Raw genomic sequence first — 23,200 nt, 5'->3', positions numbered from 1 at the left:
TTAACAAGAAGAACTTGACCTTCAGTCAGTGTTGTGTTGTGAACTATGTTATCTTTTTGCAACCTACGTCTGACTTATACCAAACAGCTACTGTAGCTGCAGCTGTGAGGTGTGTGGTTTGGTCCTCTGGTTTGTGTTGTGTGTTGCTGCATTGATCTGTTTGGCCTTAATCCTGCTCAACACCTCAGTGCTGGAGTGTAAACGCAGCTCCCTCCCAGGATATCGCATGTTTATCCAACAGTGTCAAAGTGGTGCGGAGTGCTGCAGTTGGAGCCTGACAATATAATATCGTGGAACATCCCATGAGAGAGGTTAAGAATGGTTGCTAGTGTCACTAACCGTGAGTTTATGATTCACAATATGAACACCACACTGTACAAAGAGATGACTTAACAAATGATTACATCTCTACAGGATGACCAACAGTGGTTTGAAGGAAATATCTAGAATGAATGTCCTAACTTCTTTGATTAGAAATCCAATTTACAGTTAATCCAATCAAAACAGCCTGATGTGACAAACATATGTAAGATTAATTTCCTTTTCTCCCTTGGCTAAAGGAAAAGGCAGATCCAGCAACCACATCCTAAATCAAAATGACTCACAGTCTCTCCAGATGAATCTAAAGAATTAGTTTATTTGCTCTGGAGATAAAGGCTTATACGTGCAGGATTAGAGCAGGAAGACACAGCTCTCTCAAATTTATACACGCCTATAAAATGTGCTGCCCAATCCAACTTCTTGATCTGCACTCTATAAATAATGTCCATAAAGGTCTGAACAGGGTTCCATACTTGTTTGTCTGACAGAGAGATGTTAAAGCACCAGCTCGAAAATGAAAACTTCAATAATAAACAACTTCAGGACTGTGTCATTACCATGTATGACCTATCATATGCATGGAATAAAAATATGACTATATATTATATAGTATATGGCTGTGAAAATGACTGTAGATATGGAAGACTTATCACGTGTTAAAGAACTCAGTACACCATACAGAGCTTCTACAGCTCTTTGTCTGTTGTGTGTTGTGGTATTTTTGCATTATGACCACTGGATGCAATAGATGATAGGCGTATTTATCAATACACAGCACATGTTACTGTAAGGGACCAAACCAGAGCTATAAGGAGAGTGAATATTGGACTTACTACATCAGGTGGTACACAAACATGACTCCAAAAGAATGAAAATGTCAATGCTCTGTGTTTTCTGGATGTATAAACACGCAACTGTAGTACTGTGGTCATGTGACTTGCTGCCCACACTCTCTTGTGGGATCAATATAGTTTTCTTAATTCCTCCATGCAGTAAAAATGTCACTAATCCTGAGAAAGTGTTGATATTTTATGCAGGTTTAGAGTGTTTTATTTTTAAATATTGCTTTTAAAGACTAATGCATTATGTTCATTTTCTGAATTATTGAATTATTTTCTGAATTACATTTACATACTTTTGTCAATTTGACCTGAACTGTCTGTATCCCCAGGGATACATTGCCCAAATGGGACTAAAAAATGTATTCTCAGTATTGTTTTGAGGCCTTTATAGACAGATAATCAATAGAAACATAAGTTAAAATTATTATTTTACTATTAAATGATACGTTTAATTATTATTATTGTTAAGAATATAACAAAAAGTGGCGACAAGGACGTCTGAACCGACGCATCTTGTCCACAAAGGAGGAGTGACTTTGCGTCTGTTTTCGTTGCTGATACTTTGTGCTGACCCAGGTAATAGACTGCACTGGTGTGTGGAGCAGATGCAATATATGCTCCAGGTGGATGTCGTGGCACAGCCAGTTAAGAGGGGAGGAGCAAAGCAGTGGACTCCTGATGATAAAGCGTTGTGAGTAGTGCTTCATAAAGAGTACAGAAGGGAGCCGTCTGTGAGGGAAAAGCAGTGCCATAAAACCAGGTGCTTCTAAATGGCTGGAGTTATTGGCCCAATCGGCCCCTTCGACAAGAGCATAGAGCAATGGAGCTCTTATACTGAGCGCTTTAACTATTTTGTCACGGTTAATGGAATAGACGCTGAGAAGATAGTGCCCATTTTTTTTGAGTGTTATTGGGCCAAAGGCTTTTAACTTGCTACGCAATCTACTGCAGCCAAAAAAGCCAGGCAGTAAAACACCACCGTAAGCTGGGCAAAATACAAAGAAATTGTGGACGCATTGACAAACCATTTTTCAACCAAGGCCCTGGTGATCTGGAAAGATTCAGATTTCACAGATGCAATCAGGAAGAGGGTGAGTCTGTCACCATGTTTGTTGCAGCATTATGCAAGTTAGCTGAACACTGTGAATTTAAGGATGCTTTAATAACAATTTGAGATATAGGCTTGTGTGTGGATTAAGAAATGAAGCAGCACAGAAGAAATTACTCAAGGAAAGTGACTTGACTCTTGAAAAAGCCATTAATATTAGTGTAACAATGGAAATGGCATCAATAGAAGCACAGCAACTAAATGCCACAGGGAGAGTGAACAAACTCACCTGTGGGAAACCAAATGCACAAGGCCTATGTTTTTGCTGTGGTAAATCTGGACACCTAGCACTTGCATGCTGGTGTAAAGACAATGACTATCATAACAGCAGAAAAAAGGCCATGTGGAGTGGGCATGCATGAATTAAAAGAGCACAGACACAAGCTAAAAGACTGAAAATAAAGGACACTTTACAAAACACAAAAAGAAAAGAAGTACGCACAGTTAGGCATGGTAATGTGAGAAATAGTGATTCTTCAGAGGAAGAAATGCCTGCTGCAGTAAATATTGTGTGGATAATGAGTGTAGATGAGCACTCAGAAACTTGGCTACTGGGCCAAACCCAAGTTGGAGGGACATTCAGTCAAAATGCAGACACTGGTTTGAAGGCATCACTAGTGTCACACAAAATCTACAGGAAATTAATGAGGCACCTGCCACTACGCCCTTCAGACACAGTTTTTAGGGGGTATACCGGACATCGATTGCACATGAAAGGGATGACAGATGTGACTGTTCAGTGCAACAGCCAGATTGCAAGACTTCTAGTCTATGTTACCAAGGGAAATTATCCTGCTGTAATGGGGCATGTATGGCTAAAGCAAATACAGCTTGACTGGCAAGTGGTAAGGAAACTGTCACATGGTTCCACTCAGCTGCAGGAGATATTGGAGAAACACAAAAAAATTTTCGGCGATGAATTAGGCAGCATGAAAGACATCACAGTGAAGCTGCATGTCAAACCTGATAGCAAGCCTGTGTTCATGAAAGCTAGACCAGTGCCATATGCTATCAGACCTAAGGTGGAAACTGACCTGGACCTCCTGGTCAAGAATGGAGTTCTGTAACAATTAGTGAGTCGGCCACGCCCATCGTTCTGGTACCCAAAAAGGATGGGGGAATCTGGACCTGTGGAGACTTTAAGGTAACACTTAACCCAGTGCTAGCAGCAGAGCAATATCCATTCCCTCTAATTGATGACTTGTTTGCTGGATTGAGTGGGGGACAAAAATTCAGCAAAATAGATCTCAGTCAGGCTTACCTACAAATGCATTTAGAAGAACAGTCAAGTGAAATATTGACCATTAACAAACATAAGGGACTTTTCAGATACTGCAGACTGCCTTTTGGCATCACGTCAGCTCCGGCACTGTTCCAATGAGCTATGGACCAAATCCTCAGTGGGTTGCCAGGAGTGCAGTGCTACCTGTATGAAGGAAATGACGAAGAGCATCTGTGCAACTTGGATGTGACCCTTCAAAGACTGAGAGAAAACTTGAGAGTCCATAAGGTTTTTCCAACCATCGTTGGAATATCTGGGGCATTGATCAATGCCAAGGGGCTGCATACTGCACCCTCAAAGATTGCAGTTATTGTTGATGCATCTCCACCCCAGAACATCAGCCAGTTGCAAAATCCTTCTTAGGACTGTTAAACTATTATGGGCGTTTTATTTCCAACTTGGCATCACTGCTACAACCGCTCCATGAACTGTTACACCAAGATAAAACATGGAAGTGAACAGCCAGCTGTCAGGAGGCCTCCCAAAAGGCAAAAGATTTGCTGACTACATCAGAGGTCCTGACTCACTTCAACCCATCACCACCACTTCAGCTCACCTGTGATGCCTCTCCTTACAGACTGGGAGCAGTTATCTCTCATGTACTGCCGGAGGGTGAGGAAAGGCCAATCGCTTTCGCATAAAGGACACTGAACAAGGTAGAGACTAATTATGCTCAATTAGAGTGAGAGGCACTGAGCATTGTTTTTGGAGTCAGAAAATTCCATCAGTACTTGTATGGAAGGAAGTTTACACTCCTAACCGACCACTGACCTCTCACAACCATCTTCAGTCCACACACTGGAATACTATCTCTTGCTGCATCCTGACTGCAGAGGTAGGCTTTGCTGTTGTCAGCACAGTATCACAAGTCAGACTCCCACTGCAATGCGGATGGTTAATCCAGATTGCCACTCCCTGTCACAAGGCCAGAGTCAAACACTGGACATTTTGTACTTCAGAGAGGTAGAAACTAAAACCTGTTTTAGCTGTACAGGTGAAAAAGGAGATACAGTATGACTCTGAGTTATCTGCAGCCCTGGATATCATCATCAAGGGTCGACCCGCTGATGATAACTCAAACCTGAAGCCCTTCCCCTGGAGGAGGATGGAGCTGTCTGTCCAGCCGGGTGTTTGCTGTTGGGGAGGAGGGTGATTATTCCACTGTCACTTCACACAAAAGCAACTTCATTCAGGACACAGTGGATTAGTACGAATGAAGGAAATAGCAAGAAGGTATTTTTGGTGGCCAGGCATGGACAAACAGATTGAAGATAGTTAAAAGCTGTTCAACTTGTCACAAAGTCCGAAACAACCCACCACTAGCTCCTCTTCACCCCTGGGAATTCCCACAGGAGCCATGGCATCATGTGCACATTGATTTCATGGGACCAGTTGAGGACCAAATGTTCCTTGTTGCTGTTGATGCAAACAGTAAATGGCCTGAAGTGGCTATCATGGGATCAACCTCCACAGAGAAGACATTTGAGAAGCTAGGAGAAATGTTTAGTTGTTTTGGATCTCTGGCACAGCTAGTTTCTGACAATGGACCTAAACTTGCCTCACAGAAAATAACTGGATTACTACAAGCTAATGGTGTGCAACACATCAAGTCAGCTCCTTACCACCCTGCAACGAACAGTCTGGCTGAAAGGTTTGTTCAGACCCTGAAACAGGGTCTGAAAACATTGCAAGGGCAAGGAACACTACATCAGAGAATGCATAACTTTCTGCTAACCTACCGCAACAGTCCACATGCAACCACAAGACATCTCCTGCTAGCTTGATGCTGAAGAGAGACCTGCACACCACCACCACCTTTTGAAGCCCCCCCCCCCCCCCCCCCCCCCCCAGTGAAGGACATTGTTCAAAAGGAGAATCAGATTTTCTGAGAGAACAGAGAACAACTGGCTAAGGACAGAGTTTTCTCTTCAGGTGAATCTGCGTTGGCGAGGAACTACCGTGGCAAACCTAAGTGGGTTCCTGCCACTATTATTGCTCAAACTGGACGAATATCCTACACAAGCCAAACTGCTGATAGTGTCTGGAGAAGACACTTTGATGAACTCCTGCAGACTCCACAAGTGCCTTCGGAGCTGTCTCTCGGAGATTCTTCAGATACACTTGTCAACACTCTTGTTCATCTATCCACACTGGTGCAGAGCTCAACCCCCATCAGAGGCAAAAGTTCCAGAGAAGATTTGGCATATTTTTCATGGGTGCAACCCACATACTCAGCTCTGCTGCTCATCCCACAAATGCATGTTGCTTACAAATGTGGCACCATTTAAAAGGGAAATAAACAGGCCTTCCAACGGTATAAGACTTATTGCCAAGAAGCATTGTTACAACAAAGAAATAATCTACCAAACACAAATTTCCTTACTTTTTGTGCTATGTTTATAATTAGTGGGTGTTCTCTAGCACCACATAGTGGACACAGGAAGTGATAATTATCTCCTATATGTCCAATACTCATGAAAATGTATGTCCATTCCAGTTGCCCTCTAGTAACTGTATTGCTGTATTAATATTTCACTTTTGTAGTATTGCCTATGGCCACAGGAAGTTAAGCCTAAATGACACATAGTTCGTCAAATGTGTACACAATTTCCAGTAATTCATCTCCAGTGTGAGTGTACTGCACACAGGAGATAATATTTTACCCATTCACACAGTGTCCGATAATCCTGACAATTCAGAGCTGTGTCAACAGACCTCCAGTAGTGATACCATAGCTGTCTCTCCCTCCAACATGTGCGAGGGCCCGTTCATCGCTGCTTACAGCTTTAATTGTTTTTACTTTTTTTTTTTTATACTAAATTAAATCAAATTAAATGATATACTTTGATCACATCTGACATACATTTTAAATTTATCTACCTGATGTAGTCTAAATTTTTTCCTGTTTTCAACCCATGCACCTCTGACAAAATGAATTTCCTCTTTGGGATAGTTTTAGAAGTTCAATTTAAATGACATTTGCTTTTATTCTCTCTCTTTTTCTTGGAAATTACTTAAAGAATACAAATGAAGTTTTTAAAAAAAAAAAAATTTGTATTATAGTCCAATCCCAGCACCTACAGTATGTTACACGTGTTATCTTTGCCCCCTCTTGACTTTTCATGCATCAACAGAAGAAGCATTAGCAAGGAAGGCCTGTGGTCCTTCCCTTGCTGACGCCTAGAGGGCAGCACTACTCTCACCATGATGCCGCTGCTGTGGTTCATGCATGAACTGAGTTTTCATTTAGCTCCTAGCCATCAGTTCCCAGACTGAGGACACGGAGCTGTAAATGTGCTGGGACACTGAGTACTGAACGCTGTGTGCTGCTGCGCAAAACACACACACATACACATACACACATACACACACACACACACACCATGTAAAATAAAAGACTTAACTACTGTCCTATGAAACCCTCATATGTCCACAGTATCAGCACTTCAGGAATCAAGTCAAATATTGCAGTCAGTGGTCATATATTGAGCATGTACAGAGCAGTGTCATTCCAGAAAGTATATATATGTTATATTCTTGCCAGGTAACGTTTTTAATGTTTTGTATTATCTGGTAAATTTTATGTTTTGTGTACTCAGAACCCAATTTTAAAGCTAGACTAGTCACTTTGTTGTTATATACTGTATAATTTCAGACAGGATACAGTAATTCAAAATTGTATCTCAACCTAACCTTTGACAAAACAGAGTCATAATCTAATATTAAAGAAATAGGTGTGTTGACATTTTTTAATGAGTTTTTAATATATAGTCGTGTCAGCAGAGACTGAAACAAAGGGACACATTCTGTACAGAGGTAACATTGAAACAATAAAATCCATTACATCATGCCATCACTGTTTTGGTTGACTGTGAGGTGGAGCCGGACCAGTGGCTTCTTGCTTAAGGTTGTATGTTCACATTCACGATCTCGATAATACTGAGCTTGATGCTATGATTTTGGGCCCAAAATGATGAGAAATGGCATTTTGAGTTGTGATTTGCACACTGAAACTCTTTTGTCCAAACCGAGTGAAAGCAATCAGAAGTTTGCACAAATAAAACTGAATGAAAAGCATAACTTGCAAAATTATGATGGTGTGAAAATATTAGATCGTGATCGAAAGAAAAGTAAAAAAGAGAATAACATGCTCCCTAAAAATCAGTAAATAGGAAGAAAAGAATGAGAAACTGGGAGCCTGCGTGGGAACATGTGGATGTAATCTGCTGTTCTGTCTGTGTGCTGACTCAGTTTTCCTGCTGTGTCATCCTCAGCGGAAAGATTGGATTGAGGACCTATCATCCAGGCCAGGCTATGTTGAGGCACAGTGTGTCCACAGCTTGTTCTCACAGCAGATTAAAGGGCCTGTGGATTAGGATTAGTCAGATCTATGTTTACCTGTGAACACTTCCCAGCCTTGGTATTGGTAAGAGGCGAGGTCAGGAAGTGAGGGGTGTGTTGTTCTGAGGACATGCAGGTCAGACACTGCCGAATGTAAATGATTTCCACTGATTTATAGTCAGTTATAATGGAGGAAGCTTCAACATATGACCAAACTCAGATGAGAAGATTGACGTAAGACACACTGAATAAAAATATCATCTCCCACTGTTGCCAACCCCAGCTAAACAACACAATTTGAACCCACTAAAGGTAATGATTAGCCTGGTTCCAGACTACAGCGGCAATGATTTAACTGATTAAGTGATTAGTCAGTCAACAGAAAATTAATCTGCAACACTTTCAAATCAATCATTAAATCAAAATGTTTGAGCAAAAATAGTAAAAATTCATTGGTCTCAGCTTACCTAATGTGGATATTTTCTGGTTTTCATATTCTTTGATGATAATAAACTAGGGATGAACGATATTGGATTTTTTGCCAATATCCAATATGCTGATATTTTCCAACTCATTGCGGGCGACTGCCAATGCCAGCTGGCTGAGGAGGCTATTATGCATGCAAGCATAGATTGTACTAAGTATGATCAAGAAAGCCAATATATGAAGGAAGAATTTAGGAAGACTGGAGTTCAGTAGCTCAGCATTAAAACTTTAATGAACCTGCCAAGTGGGTCAAACAGCAGAGATTTCTTTGAGTTTATTAGACAGACAGGATTAATGTGTAGGATTTAATCTCTGGTCCAAACTCTGGAGCAGAGGGTGGTGGTAATGTACCTAAAACACTGGTTGCCAAACGCTGTTATAAACCAAAAAGAAGTTTTTTTTTCAAAGAGAGTGATACATCCTGTCAGCCGAGGTGTTTCCTATCTGTGCAGCTGAACAGACGGTCCGGTGCTTCGTCCGCAGGCTCCACTTCACTCAAGCTGCCTGTCAGACCAGCAGACCAGAGCCTTCAGGTTAAAGTGGAGCCTGCAGAGGAAGCACTGGGACCATCAAATAGTACATGGAGGGAAGCACAGTCAGGCGGCAGAGGAGAAAGCAACAAATCGGCCTCTCATAATTGGCAGAAATGTTCATTTCACGCTGATGCTGATATTTAATTTTAGAGCTTTTATCGGCTGATACCGATGACGTGCCGATATTATCGTTCAGCCCTGAACCCCAAATTGTTCCTGATGGCTGTGCCAGTGGTGTGAGTGTGTGTGTGTGTGTAAATCTGCATTAGATTAGATTCTGATGAACGAGTTGGCGCCTTTCATGGCAGCCTCTGCCATCAATGTATGAATGTGCGTGTGAATGTTGACATGTATTGTAAAGCGCTTTGAGTAGTTGGAAGAATAGAAAGGCGCTATATAAATGCAGTCCATTTACTTATTTATTTTACACATGATCAGTGATTTTATTAAAACAAACAAGACTCTTAAATAACAAGATTCCATCATGTCTGAACAATATCAGATATCCAGTGATGGTGTCAGTATGTGTATGAACAGTAGACATGTCATGATGTTGATCTGAAAATAGCACATCAGACTGTCTCCAGTCAGAGAGAGAGGAGTGACGGACAAAGGTTTGGATGTAAACAGATTTGGATGAACAGAGGACAGTTCTTAGCCTTGATCTGTGTGTGTGTGTGTGTGTGCGTGTGTGTGTGTGTGTGTGTGTGTGTGTGTGTGTGTGTGTTTGGCGGCTGCAGAGTCCACGTGCTGCCCTGGAACAAGGCAGCACCACAGAAGAAGTGGGTCACCCTGTTCTGAGAGAGAGAGAGACAGAGACAGCAGCCCTCTGGAGCCTGTTTTTGGGATTTGACCCATGTGTGCTGCTAAGTTACTGTACCACTGCTGATATTTTTGTATTGATACAATATTTGCCATGTTTCTACTGCCTTTAAATTCGACTATTTACCTGTAAAAACAAAACAAAAATCAAAGTGTGAATCTAAATGATTCCTACTAAATGTCAGGGTGAATAAATAATATTATATTTTAGACTCTCAGTCCTCCTTAAATCAAGTTTCCATTCCATTACTTATAATGGCTGAGGTGTCAGTGTTTAATTCAACAATACTAAGTCCTTAGCTGCTCTAGACCAACAGTATGGGCAGCCCCACCATTTAGCATTGACAGAGATAACCACTATAATAAACCTCCTAAAAGTTCGACCTGGTGATTCTAAAGCTTTTCACAACTTTCCAGTTAGAGTCCAATCCCTAGTAGGAACGCTGCAGGCTATGGGGAAGAGTGAGGGGGCAGCTGAGCTTGCCTGTTCCTCTCATGTGCAACATCTCCTTAGTAAACTGCCGGCTGATTCAGTAGCTAACTTCATATGTTATACCCGTTCAGCCCGGCCAGGAACCCACTACACACTGATTTTGCTCTATGGCTCCAGGGAGAAGCAGAGTGTCAGTCTGCGGCCGATCAAGTCAGACATCTGACTCCTGAAACCTCCATGCAAACCACGAGGTAAGCACTGAGGTCTGCCCCCACAACAGCTACCATACTGCACAGTACCAACACCAACACCAACCGCACTCCCATCCGCTTCAGGAAAACCAGGGACTGAACACAAAACCTGCAATTCACCTGACCATTCAATAATCAAATGCAAAGAGCTGAAAGATCTGAGGATGGAGAATATAATAGCCTGGATTAAACAGGAAAAGAGATGTTAGAGATGTGCAGGACCACATATGGCTATGAACTGCAATCTGAAAAAGCCATGTCCCCTTTGCAATAGGAAACACCTGGGCATTCTCCACCATGTGAACCAAAGAGAGACAGACTCCAAGGTTTTGTATTTGAATCCTAAGTTCAGCTCTCCCAACATCTTTCTAAAGGTGGTCAAAGTCACCCTATGGAATAAACACCACACCTTGGATACCTATGCCATTTTGGACGATGGCTCTCAGCATACAATGCTCCTGCCAGCAGCTTGTAAACAGCTAGGATTTGAAGGATCCATGAAACGTCTCGTATTACGCACAATCAGGCAAAAAACTGAAGCCTTAGACGGAGCTTCAGTCAATTGTGACATTTCACCCTCCCTAAATCCACAAAAGACATCCTTCATTAAAGATGCATTTACCTCTGGTAAGCTATCACTTGTAGATCAGAGTTATCCAGTGAATAAGCTCCAAAAACGCTATCGCCACCTCCAGGGCCTTCCCCTTCATTCCTTCTCCAAGGTGCAGCCTCTTCTTTTGATAGGAGCGGATAACCCTCACCTTATAACTCCGACGAAGAGAGTCTGCTTCAGTCCATGGTACACCAACATAACACTAATTTACAGGCTTGTTTTAATCTGAGGAGACTAGCATGACGTGACTGGATAAGTAACATGCATCCTTACAGAGTTAGTGTGAATGTGATTTTTGGACAAAGCGACAATTACCATTACCATCTTATGTATTATCATTTTCAGGTTCCTGAGCTTTATTATAATAAATAATGCTCTGACCTGTAACTAAACTTGTGCAAGTATTTGTGGTCATGGATCTATAAGAAGCCATTCAAGGAGCTGATGAGACCTTTTACCAAAAGGTAGGCTACTCTGAAATAATAATAATAATAAGCTGACTTCATGAAAGCTATACCTCTTCTATAATGAAATAAGCTTGCAAGACAAGTGTGCTACATATTATTGTTCAGATTAAATAAGAACAGCAAAAATAATTATGATTATTATGATAAGCCAATGTATGTTATGATTTGGGGATGATATCAAGGCCTATAACTGATGCAGTAAGAAACCGATGACTTGTTAATGTGCAGCAAGAGATTGCAGAAACATAAATGAGAGAACAATGCAATGTCAACAATAGCACAAGCAGCACCTCTCTGTGGAAGTAATAGGCATGTGATTTACAAGTGCAGATACTGTACGGTATTTGTGCAACTGGCATGTTCATATCTCTAGCATCTGTAATAATCATAATCCAGAATTTACAGACTGTGAGAGGAGGGGTGTGGACTTGGGCCACAGACATCAACAGACATCCAGAGGCAATTCTAGAGTCTGATAAGGCCCCAAGCAGGAAATCCCACAAGGCTTTTCTGACCAACTTTCGTTGCCATTATGTTCCCCAGAACACCAATTAAATCAGATATTAATCAAAAAACATTTATAGAATCTAAACATTTTTATTTTGATACATTTATGTTAACAGCAAAAGACAAATGTAATAAACTCCTTAGTTAAATACAATTTAGAATAAAAACACATAGTTTAAGATAAATAAAATAAGATAAATGTAATCAACTTTAAAGTATAAACAAATATTATATATATATATAATGCAAATTAAAACTATCTCTTTAAAAAGTTCTTTCTCCTGCATTATGAGATCAGTGCTCATCAACATCTAAACCTAAACATTTTTCACACTAATGTTAGCAGAAAAAACAAATGTAATAATTTTCTTATCTGACTACTTGACAGTAATAAATAAACTCTTTATCGATGGTGGTGTTGCTGTTGCTAAAGTGCTAGAGATGGTGGAAGTTGATGGACCTGATAAGAAAAAATAAAAGAAAACATATTGTCATGACGATTTTTAGAAGGCATGGCATATCTCATCAGTACCATAAGGATGCAATTAACTCATATTCATCAAGATCAGGATCTGGAGGGGGGAGTGGTTCTTTTTGTGTTGTGGTGGAGCTGCTGGTGGTTAAGTTAGGGAGTGTTGTGTCTTCTTCATGGGCAGGTGGTGGTGTTGCTGTTGCTAAAGTGCCGGAAATGGTGGAAGTTGATGGACCTGCTAAGAAAAAATAATGGGGAACATATTGTTTTTATGATTTTAAGAGGACATGGCATATGTCATCAATACCATTGGGATGCAATAAACTTTTATTCACATTTTTTAAAATTTATTCCATTTTATTTATTCCACTTTAATCAGTTTCACAGGCTGGTTTCACAAACCTTACCAAAGCTAAAACCATTTATTTAGTTTACATTAGATTTTAATCAGTCTCATATAATCTCAAGGTAAATCAAGTCAAGTTCTTGCGTTTTCAAAGATCTTTATCGAATTTCACAATAAAGAAAATATGATGATATGTCAATGCTGCCTCTAAGTGACAAAAAAATCTGTTAATGCAGGTTTAAGTAAAAGATCTGAATACTTCTTCATTTTTTGTTCATCAAGAAACTGCAGTTTCTTTCTTGTTTCATGAAGAGCACTTTTTAAGATCCCTTTTTAAGACATGTAAAGACTCTGCTTTGAATAATCATTTGTGTCTGAAATGGTTTTCCACAAGAAAAATTCTATTACCTTGTTAAGATCCTTCTTTTATTTCTCCTCCTTCTCCCTCAGTGAAAAATCAAAAATCTATGAACCTACAAATATTTTTAATTTCTAAAGTTTTCCTGCTGGACACAAGATATCTCCTACTTCACTGTAAAGTCCACTCTCTGTTTATGTGCACTGGAGGCTTTGAGTTTCCACATCACACTTGTATAAGCACTGGGCTATGATTGGCAACAAACTAGCTGCGATGTCACAAATCATGCTCAGTTGTTCTTGTGTTAAACTGAGATTGGAGGTGAGCACAGTGAAACTTTCCTCCTGCAGCAGGTGAAGGTGAGAACAATCTCTGCACATACATCATTCTGTACAGAGAACATAACAGTGAAGGAACAAGAAGAAAAACATAATATTTTTGAGTGGAGGGCGACTTAAATGATTCTCGGGGGTTAAAGTGATGAAACATCAAGCTGAAACAAACTCCATGCAAATTTTTTCGAAGAATAGTTTGAATTTGGAATAAAAGTGACAGTGCTAATGCCAGTACCTCCAACTTTGACATTGTCTCTAGTTGAAGAACTCATGGTAGCACTTTTTAGAAAATATTGACACTCTTGAGCTGATGAAGTACCTTCTTTTAAAAAAGTGTATGTGAACAAAGCTGTTTTTCATGGTTTTTCAAGGTATAAAAAGCTGACAGAAACAACCTAGAAACAGAGCAAATGAACTGAGATTCAAACCAAATTAACAAAGAAACCAGTCACTTCCTGGACCATCTCCTGTCACACAATGACTCATGAAAACTTACAGTATGCTTCAGACAACCCGATGCTGTCATTAGAGTACATGAGTACAAAGACATGTTAAAGGGCATTAACCCAAACCAATACTTCTTTTATGAGGAGATGAAGCCTAAACAGAAAGGGAGAAGCCATTAGGCCCATTAATTATCACGTTAACTATATCAAACAGTGCATTAAGCACATTATTTGGCTTCTTAAGAGGTCCAGACTGAGTAGAAAATGAGTTACAAAGTCTCTCTTTCTCACTCATTAGAGAACATGCAGTTGAAAGGACATATCCTAATGGAAAACTTGTAGATCACAAATCATTCAATGCTGTGACTATTTTCAGCTACACTTTTTATGAGTTACTTTACAACACTGACTAAAAGCTGAGGAAGATGTTTTTAAACTTGCAGTCCTATAATGACATCAAACGTTCTTTTCATAATCAAATCGGAATGAATCGCATACAACCTGCTATAGATCTTCTAATTACACTGAAATTATTATAGTAAATGTCTTATAATTGCATCATAAAATACTGAAAAAATATAAAAAAAACATAATGAACACACAATTCATTATGAAAAGGTCTTTCAAAAGGTTTAATTTTAAGGCCCTACTGTGCTATCCTGACTGAATTGGCCTTTCATTTTCATTTCCTCATTCAGTCCAACATCGTGCTCAGTTTTTTGTTATTTTGCCCTCACCAATTGTTAGTGACTGATGTATGTGTCCAGTCAACGTAATAGTCTGATTGAGCAGTTTAGAGCTTTTTCAAATCTGTAGTTTGTTTGCTTTGGTCCAAATCAGTGGATGAGTTGGTAAACTTGGTACGTTTTCCACTTGGTTTGGTTTCGCTGGACACAGAAAAAAATTCAAGTGAACCAAAATGCAAGAAGAAGCAAGGTGAGAACGTTCACTGCGCTCATTGAAAGAAGACACCATGTCGCTTTCTGGCCGGTATTTGGGAAAGAGTGTGCTGAATTTCCACCATATAAATGCTATAAATGGGAGTTCCACCAGGCCCAGACCTTGCCTGATATCAGAATTGTCAACTCGTTACACTTGTCAGGTCGACTTGGTGGAGTGGGTGGATTCAAAGGTCTGGTCCCAGGCAAGGCCCAGGCCCATTGTGGTCAAATTTCTTAGGTATAAAGACAAGGAAGCATTGCTGGAGAGTGCAAAATACCTCAAATGTACAAATATCTATCTAAATAATCAATGTGTCAAAGTTGGTGACACACTGTCCAGTAACATGAAGTGCACAATGGGTGTTCCACAAGAGTCAGTGTTAGGTCTCCTATTATTTAGCATATATATTAATGATCTTCCTCAACAGTGTCATGATGTAGAACTACAAATGTATGCATTTCCATCACTGTAGGGTACTGGAGAAACACAATTTACTGAGCTTTGAGAATTTTAGATTTTCTCAAATTTGTGCCTAGTTTATAAAATTTGAAATGGTTTGGCCCCTCCTGCACTATGTGACTTTGTGTACACTTGCTCAGTAAGTTCTATTAGATCCTCCAGAATATCCTGTATACAAGATTGTACCATACCATTTCATCGCCCTGCATTTGGGCAGTCAGCTCTCTCTGTGAAAGCCACAACTCAGTGGAATGCCCTACCTGATTATATGAAGAACTGTAGTTCAATCAATACATTCAAGGCCAAATTAAAAAATCTACTAAAGACCAATCAGCTATGTGACCACTGAGTCTAAACTTTATCTATGGTCTTCACATTAGTGCAGGCAGTCTTGCTTTTAATTTGACAAGTTTAGATTATTCATTTCTAATTGATATTGTGGATGTATGTGATGTGCTGTTGTGTGTAGCTTTGTATTTTTTATTTTGTACGGTGTGTTCTATGTGTTTTTTGTTTTGTACTGTTTGTTTTTGTGCTGTTGTATGTATTGATGTGCGGGACTGCAGATGTAAATTAGCTTTGAGCTAACTCCGGTGCAGTGCATCATTTATGTTTAAAACTGCACACTGTCCCAATCACTAAATAAATAAATACAACAAGGACTTTCCAGAGGCTGTGCGTCAAAAAAGGAAACTTTTGCCTGCAATGAGAGCTGCCTGAGAAAGGGGAGAGATAGCCTATCTTCGTTATGACAAATTAATCACATATCCACCATCCCAAGTCAAAAATGACACGAAAATGAAATCAAAGTTAATGAAAATGGAATGTAAGGCATTATGTTTCCTTCAATGCCTTTGAGAAACCTAAATAAATAAAAATCTCTATAAAAATCTAAATTAAGATAAATCATGTTGGTTTTAGGCAAATTACCCAGGAAACTAGCTCACATTAATATTTGCAGTCTCAGTAACAAACTTGCTGAAATAGATGTATTGATTACAAATAATATCCATATTGATTATGTGCTCTCAGATGGTGCAGTGAATATACAGGGTTATAATGTTTATACAAAAGACAGGAACTTGCATGGGGAGGGGTTGCCTTATATTCAGAGTCATATTCTGGCAAAGATGAGACAAGATCTCATGCCGGCCAGTGTGGAGGCCTTGTGGTTACAAAGTCAATTACCATATGTCAAACCGCTGTTGGTTGGATGCTGTTACTGACCAACATGTGCAAACAGCTTGTATCAGAGCGTGTGAGATGAATGACAGTATTTGTGACAGTGGAAATTAAATTTATCTAATGGGTGGCCTTAACATTAATTGGATGTTGCAGGACTGTCCACTAGAGAGTAAAGTTCTGAATGTAACTAATGCATGTTATTTAAGACAAATCATTAATCAACCAACAAGAATAAACAGTTTTGGCAAGAGAACATCTACTTGCATAGAGCACATCTTTACAAATGTTGAGGACATGCGCTCCAAGGGCATCTCTGTTCCAATTGGGTGTTTAATCACAATAACCCAACCGGTCAAAGAAGATGGCCGCCCACTTAGAGCCGGGTTCTGCTTAAGGTTTCTTCCCGTTAAAGGGGAGTTTTTCCTTACCGCTGTCACCAAGTGCTTGCTCATGGGGGAATTGTTGGGTCTCTGTAAATTAAAGAGTATGGTCTTGATCTCCTTTATGTGAAAAGTGCCCTGAGATTTGTTGTGATTTGGTGCAATATGAATAAAACTGAATTGAACTGAATAATAGCTATAACTATGAACAAAGGTAGCTACAGGGAAACCAAAAGTTATTTATAAAAGATGACATAAGAGATTCTGTCAGGAATCATTTTGTACTGATGTAGATAATTTATGCTGGTCTGATGTACACAAGGAAGATTACTATGATGATGCTATTAAGGCTTTTGAAAACATATTTTGCCCTGTAGTGGAAAAACATGCACCTGTCAAAGAACGTACAGTGAAAAATGTCAGGGCACCATGGGTTGATAATGAGCTGCAAAGCATTATGGTTGATAGAGATGTGGCAAAGGGTATTGCAAACAGGACTGGGAGTAAGGATGACTGGAAAACCTATTAACTGAGAAATCAAGTAACTAAAATCAAAATCTGTAGGGAAAAAAACAGAACAAAAATACAGTCAAGAAATTATCTATCTACATTGATTTAGCCTTTTTTTCTTCCAAGAGCTGTTGACATGCTGTTAGTTAAAATGAAAAAGGTCTGTTATTAGCTAGCTGACATTAAGAAGGCTAGCTACCATTTCAACGCTGCTACAGTACTACCTAATGTTAATGTTAATTTAACCAATACTTCATTTAAATTTACTTTAAATGCAGTATTGGACCAAAACATTATGATGCATAATGAATGTGTAATGACAACTGTTTTTTTGTACTCCTACGGTTGGGTTAGACTGTAAAGCTGTTATCCAAGAAGCCTTTCAGTGTTGACAACTAGGGGAAATTTGAGCAGTCTTCTTGCTTTGGAATAATTTTATAGGCTAGCAAGCCCAAAGTTAGCTAATTACTTTTGGCTTTTGGGTAATGTTGTGTTGCTGTACTGTATGTTAATAATGTCAGCTAACAAGCCAGAACCATAAATTAGCGTAATTTTCACAAAGGCAACAGTATTTACTGTTAGAAATCCCCACAACATATGCAGGAGCACTTAGTTGTAATTCATGTTGAGCCTTTGACACTTTTTTAACAAAAGTGTGTCTCAATTTGCATACTTCCATACTTACACTTGCTATTTTAAGTGCATCAGTGCATTCAAACAGACAAGTATGGCAAAATGCACTGCACTATGAATATCGCTCATCAAGGTCAAAAAGTTAAGTGCGGAACGCTGGACAGAGGACCCTCAATGGCTGCCATCTTGGCTACTTAGCGGAAGGGGAGGGCCCACCAACCTAGCAGATATGTTAAAGCAGGCTAAAAGCTGTTGTAAGTTTGCTGTTAATATGTCACTTTATTAGGTTTTACTATATTTTCAGGCGAGAAAGTAACCATTTACATTCTCAATATTTGGTCAGTTTATCCAAATAACTGGCCAGCCGGACATCTTGCTGCCCAAGTCCTGCATCGTCATCCCAGGGAGAACATGATCTGTACTACATGGAAGTGTACTAATGGAAGTATTCAAATTGAGACACTGTTAATCTACCTTGTGTGAGTTGTGTTCCTCACTTGATCTCAAAACATATTCTGTCCCACTCTACATATTTTGAATTTTCTCAACTAGAATTTTGTGGGCCATAAAAGTAGGGTAACATCCAGAGAGGCACACACGATTCACAGTTCATTTCTGATGATGTTAGCTTGACCTTTGCTCTGCATAATAGTGATAGACCTGAATTTAGACTCACTTGTATCAAAGCATGATGAGCGCCAGTTGACACCCACGTGCTTTTATGAGCTACTGTATGTGTGTGTTGCCGTGTCTGGGGCTGCAGACCTCAGTGTATACAGCACGTTAAAGCGTGTCAGATGGACTGAGGAGGGGGAATGTTTGCTGTCTTGTATATTGATACCAGTGAGGCATATGACCCCCACCCTTCTCCCTCTCCCTCTCCCTTGCTCTCTCTCTCTGTACATGTGCTGTTGAGCCCCACCCTGCTGTTCTATATGTTCAGGAACATGTTGTTCTCAGCAGCAGCAGGCCTGGAAACAGCTCCAAAATATCTTCATACTGCAGAACATGTGAAAATCTCCAGTCTGCTGTACTGCACACATCATATAAAAACATGTCCTCCAAATTAAGCCACAGAATACATAGTTGATCCCTGAACTCCATGACACATGCTCATATCAGCAAGACAACATCATTTATCTGTATGGTCAGGTTTAGGTAAAGATCATGATTATTGTGGTCATGATTTTTAGAGTTAAGGTCTGATATTTTGCTGATCATCCATCTACCCCACCTTCCTCCCTGCCTGGACTTTATCGCTCTATAGTAACATCAATGTGATTTCTTGTCAGAATTGCTACAGCTGCTAGAGGTTGCTGTCACTTGAACATAAATATATGTCATTGCTGAAATGTTTTTAGGAGTCTTTAGGACCAAAGTCTCATAATTTAACTGCTGCTACGACCCTTGTCTACAAACCAACCAGTCAGAATACAACATGAAATGACACACTGGCTGACAATTTGTAAATGAAATTTTTGAAAAAAGTTTAGAGGAAAACAAACATGTTCTCATTAAAGGTCCAGTGTGTAGAATTCAGTGGCATCTAGCAGAACGGACTTGGTAGAAATGGAATATAATATTCACAAATAATTAGTGTATAATCCCATGAAAACAAGAATGATTGTGTTTTCCTTACCTTAGAATAGGCCCTTTATATCTACATACGGAGCAGGTCCCCTTCCACGTAGCCCGCCAAGTTGCACCACCATGTTTCTACAGTAGCCCAGAATGGATAAGAGGGCTCCAGAGAGGCCGGTCATGTTTTTTTTCGTGCCACTGTAGGTTCTCCTACATGCTTGGATGGGGAGGGTGAGGGGAGGGGTATTCAGTTGGTTGCAACTTGCAACCTCACCACTAAATGCCACTAAATCCTAAACACTGGTCCTTTAAACATATACTATGCAGGATTTTCCTGAAAACAATGTATAGACTCATACAAAAGTAATCCCTCTCAATCATCACTTATGACCCTATAGAAGTTTGTGGCGGTATATGTGCTGTATTTGGGATGCTTCTGGGCAGTAGGTGTAGCCCCCAGCCAATAACAGCACACAGGTGTGAGTTTGGGACTCGTAGCGTAGCGACCAGGTTACATTGCTGTCTCTGTGTCTCTCCTCTGCTCTGCTCTCTGTCTCTGTGTCATGGATGTATAAGGAGCTGAGCTACACTCACGCAGAGCAGTGAGGCCAAAGCAGTCAGGATTAAACTCTGCATTCACACAAAATCCGGCAATGTAGCACCTTCCCGCGGGGTTGTGCAGAGGTGTGTGGAGGTGTGGATATGTTTCTATGTGCTTTAGAACTAACCACCATGAAACAATCAGAAAATTATGTTTTATTTATCTGATTCACGTTCTTCCTTCTCTTTTGTTCTTAAACCAGCACCGCTTGCTCTCTTCATTCACTCTCTAGCTCGCTCAACCACCTCTCTCACTGGTCGGCCCAGGGAGGAGGGGCCAACTTTGAATGCGGTGTTTAAAATCACCAACTGACAAATCCTGAACAGTGTACCCTTAAAGCAAAATGATGGAGGCAAAACAAAAGAGACATTTATGTGACTTTGCTGCATTTTAAAAACAACAACTGTCCACAAATCTTACACTTATATGTTAAGCCTGTAAAAAATAAAATATTGTTTATTGTATGAATTTATTAACAAAACAAACATACATTGACTGTTTCTGCACAATGAATAATCTTTCTGGCAGTATTTCTCAGCAAAATAATTACATTCATTACACAACAACTAAATGATAGGTATGACCTCCCTCATAAGCGCTCATTGATAAACATTGATAGAATCTTGAAGTCCGTTTCTTGACAGTCTTGTCTGGGATTTGAGGCTTTCTTGTGCTCCTATTGGCTGTTTGATGACCATGTCACAGCTGTTTCCATCTTCCCTGATTCAGTGGCATCTTGTAAAATCCACCCCCACCCCTGCCTCCTGCCTTTCAGCTCCATTTCACTGACTATAGCCGCTCCTCCCATCCCCCCTCACTCCCCAGCGCTCCTCCTCTCATAGTACACTGTGTACCCTGCTGAACATAGAGAGCACAGAACACTGACATATTGTTGTCTGCTGTGCATGTGTTTGTGTGCATGACAGGGTCTATACTGTATGAAGTGTCACCGGGGTTCCCCTGGTCCCCACCCAACATTAATCTTCACATTCCAATTAATCCAGCAGGCTAATCAGCCTGTGCTGCTCAGCGGTCACATGGAGCATTGCTTTGTCTCTAACAATGACTGAGACATGGTAGCGCTGATCTCCTGTAGACTTGTTTACAATTCCATACTTACTTACTACAGCAGGGGGTATCCCACTTTCCCTCAGCCAATGGGATCACTGCCCTCTGTTATTCTTTTAGTATTATCCCTATTAGCTGCTACAACAGCAGCTGCTGCTCTTCCTGAAGTCTACAGAGAGGACATTCCAGACAGCAGGCAGCAGTGGTGGAATAAGTATTGAGATATTTTACTAATTTAAAAGTAGCAATACCACAGTATGACTCCATTACAAGTAAAAGTCTTGCATTCAAAATCTTACTTAAGCAAAAGTAGAAGTATTACTTGTAAAATGTACTTAAAGTATCAAAAGTAAAAGTACTCATTATGCACAATGTCCCCCACTCAGTGTTATATTTATTATATATACACACAAATATGTAGTGCCTGTAAAAACTATTCAACCTCCTTGAAAACTTTCATGTTTTATTGTCTTACAACATTGAATCAAAGAGGATTTAATGTGGTTTGACACTGACAAACAGAAAAATCCCCTTTAATGTCAAAAAGAAAAAAAGATCTCTACAAAGTGTATTTGTAAAATAATAATTATTATTATCATTATTAAGTAGTAGTAGCACCATACCTGGCTTAGATTTGTTTGTGTAGTTTGTCTCTGACCCTCAATCACAGAAAAATAAATATGTGCTTCTTTCCTTATCTCAATTTGATTTTTGTTGTTGTTGTTTGTTTTCATGCATACCATCCATTTGCTATTTGGTAGTGGTAGTAATTGTGGCATCTTGCTTTGCTTTTTCTTGTTTGTTCAGTTTTTCCCAGTCTGACCCTCCTCAGTCATAAAAGAATACATACTGTACCTAAACCAGCCACATATTGATAAGGATGACATTTGAAGCCCTAAACTTTGGGCACTATGTATTAAAAGTGCTATATCTCCAACACAGTTCTTTCTATACTGATGTAAACCAGCTCAAATTAAAGCTGAGACTTGGCACTTTAATGTGGTAACCATTATTTTATTTCTAATGAAATGTGTTGAAGCACATAGCCTGAAGAACAAAACATGTGTAAAGTTTTTTTTTATGGTGCTCATCTCAAATCTTAGTTTAAGATATGCATAATTTGTGACATCACAGGAATATAATGTGGAAAATAGTCTGGATTGTCCAATAAGGGAGAAGGAGTAGGTTTAATCTTAAGAATTTTTAAGATGTAAGATAATTGTAAGACATTTGAACTTTTTTGTGGAAAATCTATATGATATGCAGAATATGAACACTAAGCTTTTAACCTGTTGAAGTAAAGGTTAAAACTATGTCAGTATTGCTTTTTAGAGTGTGATAACTAGATTACATAAAGTAGCACAACGGTAAATGTATTTGTTATCACATAAAGTACCATGTAAACCATGAGGTATTTTTGTCAGTGCTTGACTGAGATGTTTACAGGTCAACACAAGAAAACACAATTCAGATGAATCCATTTTCCATTTTGTCCTAGCCTGTGCTACAGTCTGATCTGCATAATTTATCTGTCATCTTTATTGCAACATGTGTGTAGGAGAATCTCCAAAGGATCTCCTACATAAAAATTTGACCACCAAATAATGGTGCAGCGTGTTGTTTCTTGACTGATAAAACAAACCCTGTGGGATAATCCAGCGAGGATCTAAGGGATTAGAGACAAGTGTGGGAAAAAAAGCTTCTTCTGTTTTGGTGTCCAGGCCTAAATAAACAGTGACAGGACATAGACTCTGTTAAAAAAAACAATATTCATTTTGCTGTGCTTAAATGAGTGGCACAGAAACCAAACAGCTACATCCATCACTATCAAAGTACATTTTGATTGTTGTCTATTTATGCAAATGTCAGTCAAAAGAG

This window comes from Thunnus thynnus, chromosome 6, assembly GCF_963924715.1.
Source record: "Thunnus thynnus chromosome 6, fThuThy2.1, whole genome shotgun sequence".
NCBI lineage: Eukaryota > Metazoa > Chordata > Actinopteri > Scombriformes > Scombridae > Thunnus > Thunnus thynnus.
The sequence above is the reverse complement of the archived record's forward strand: the minus strand, read 5'-3'. Positions refer to the sequence as shown.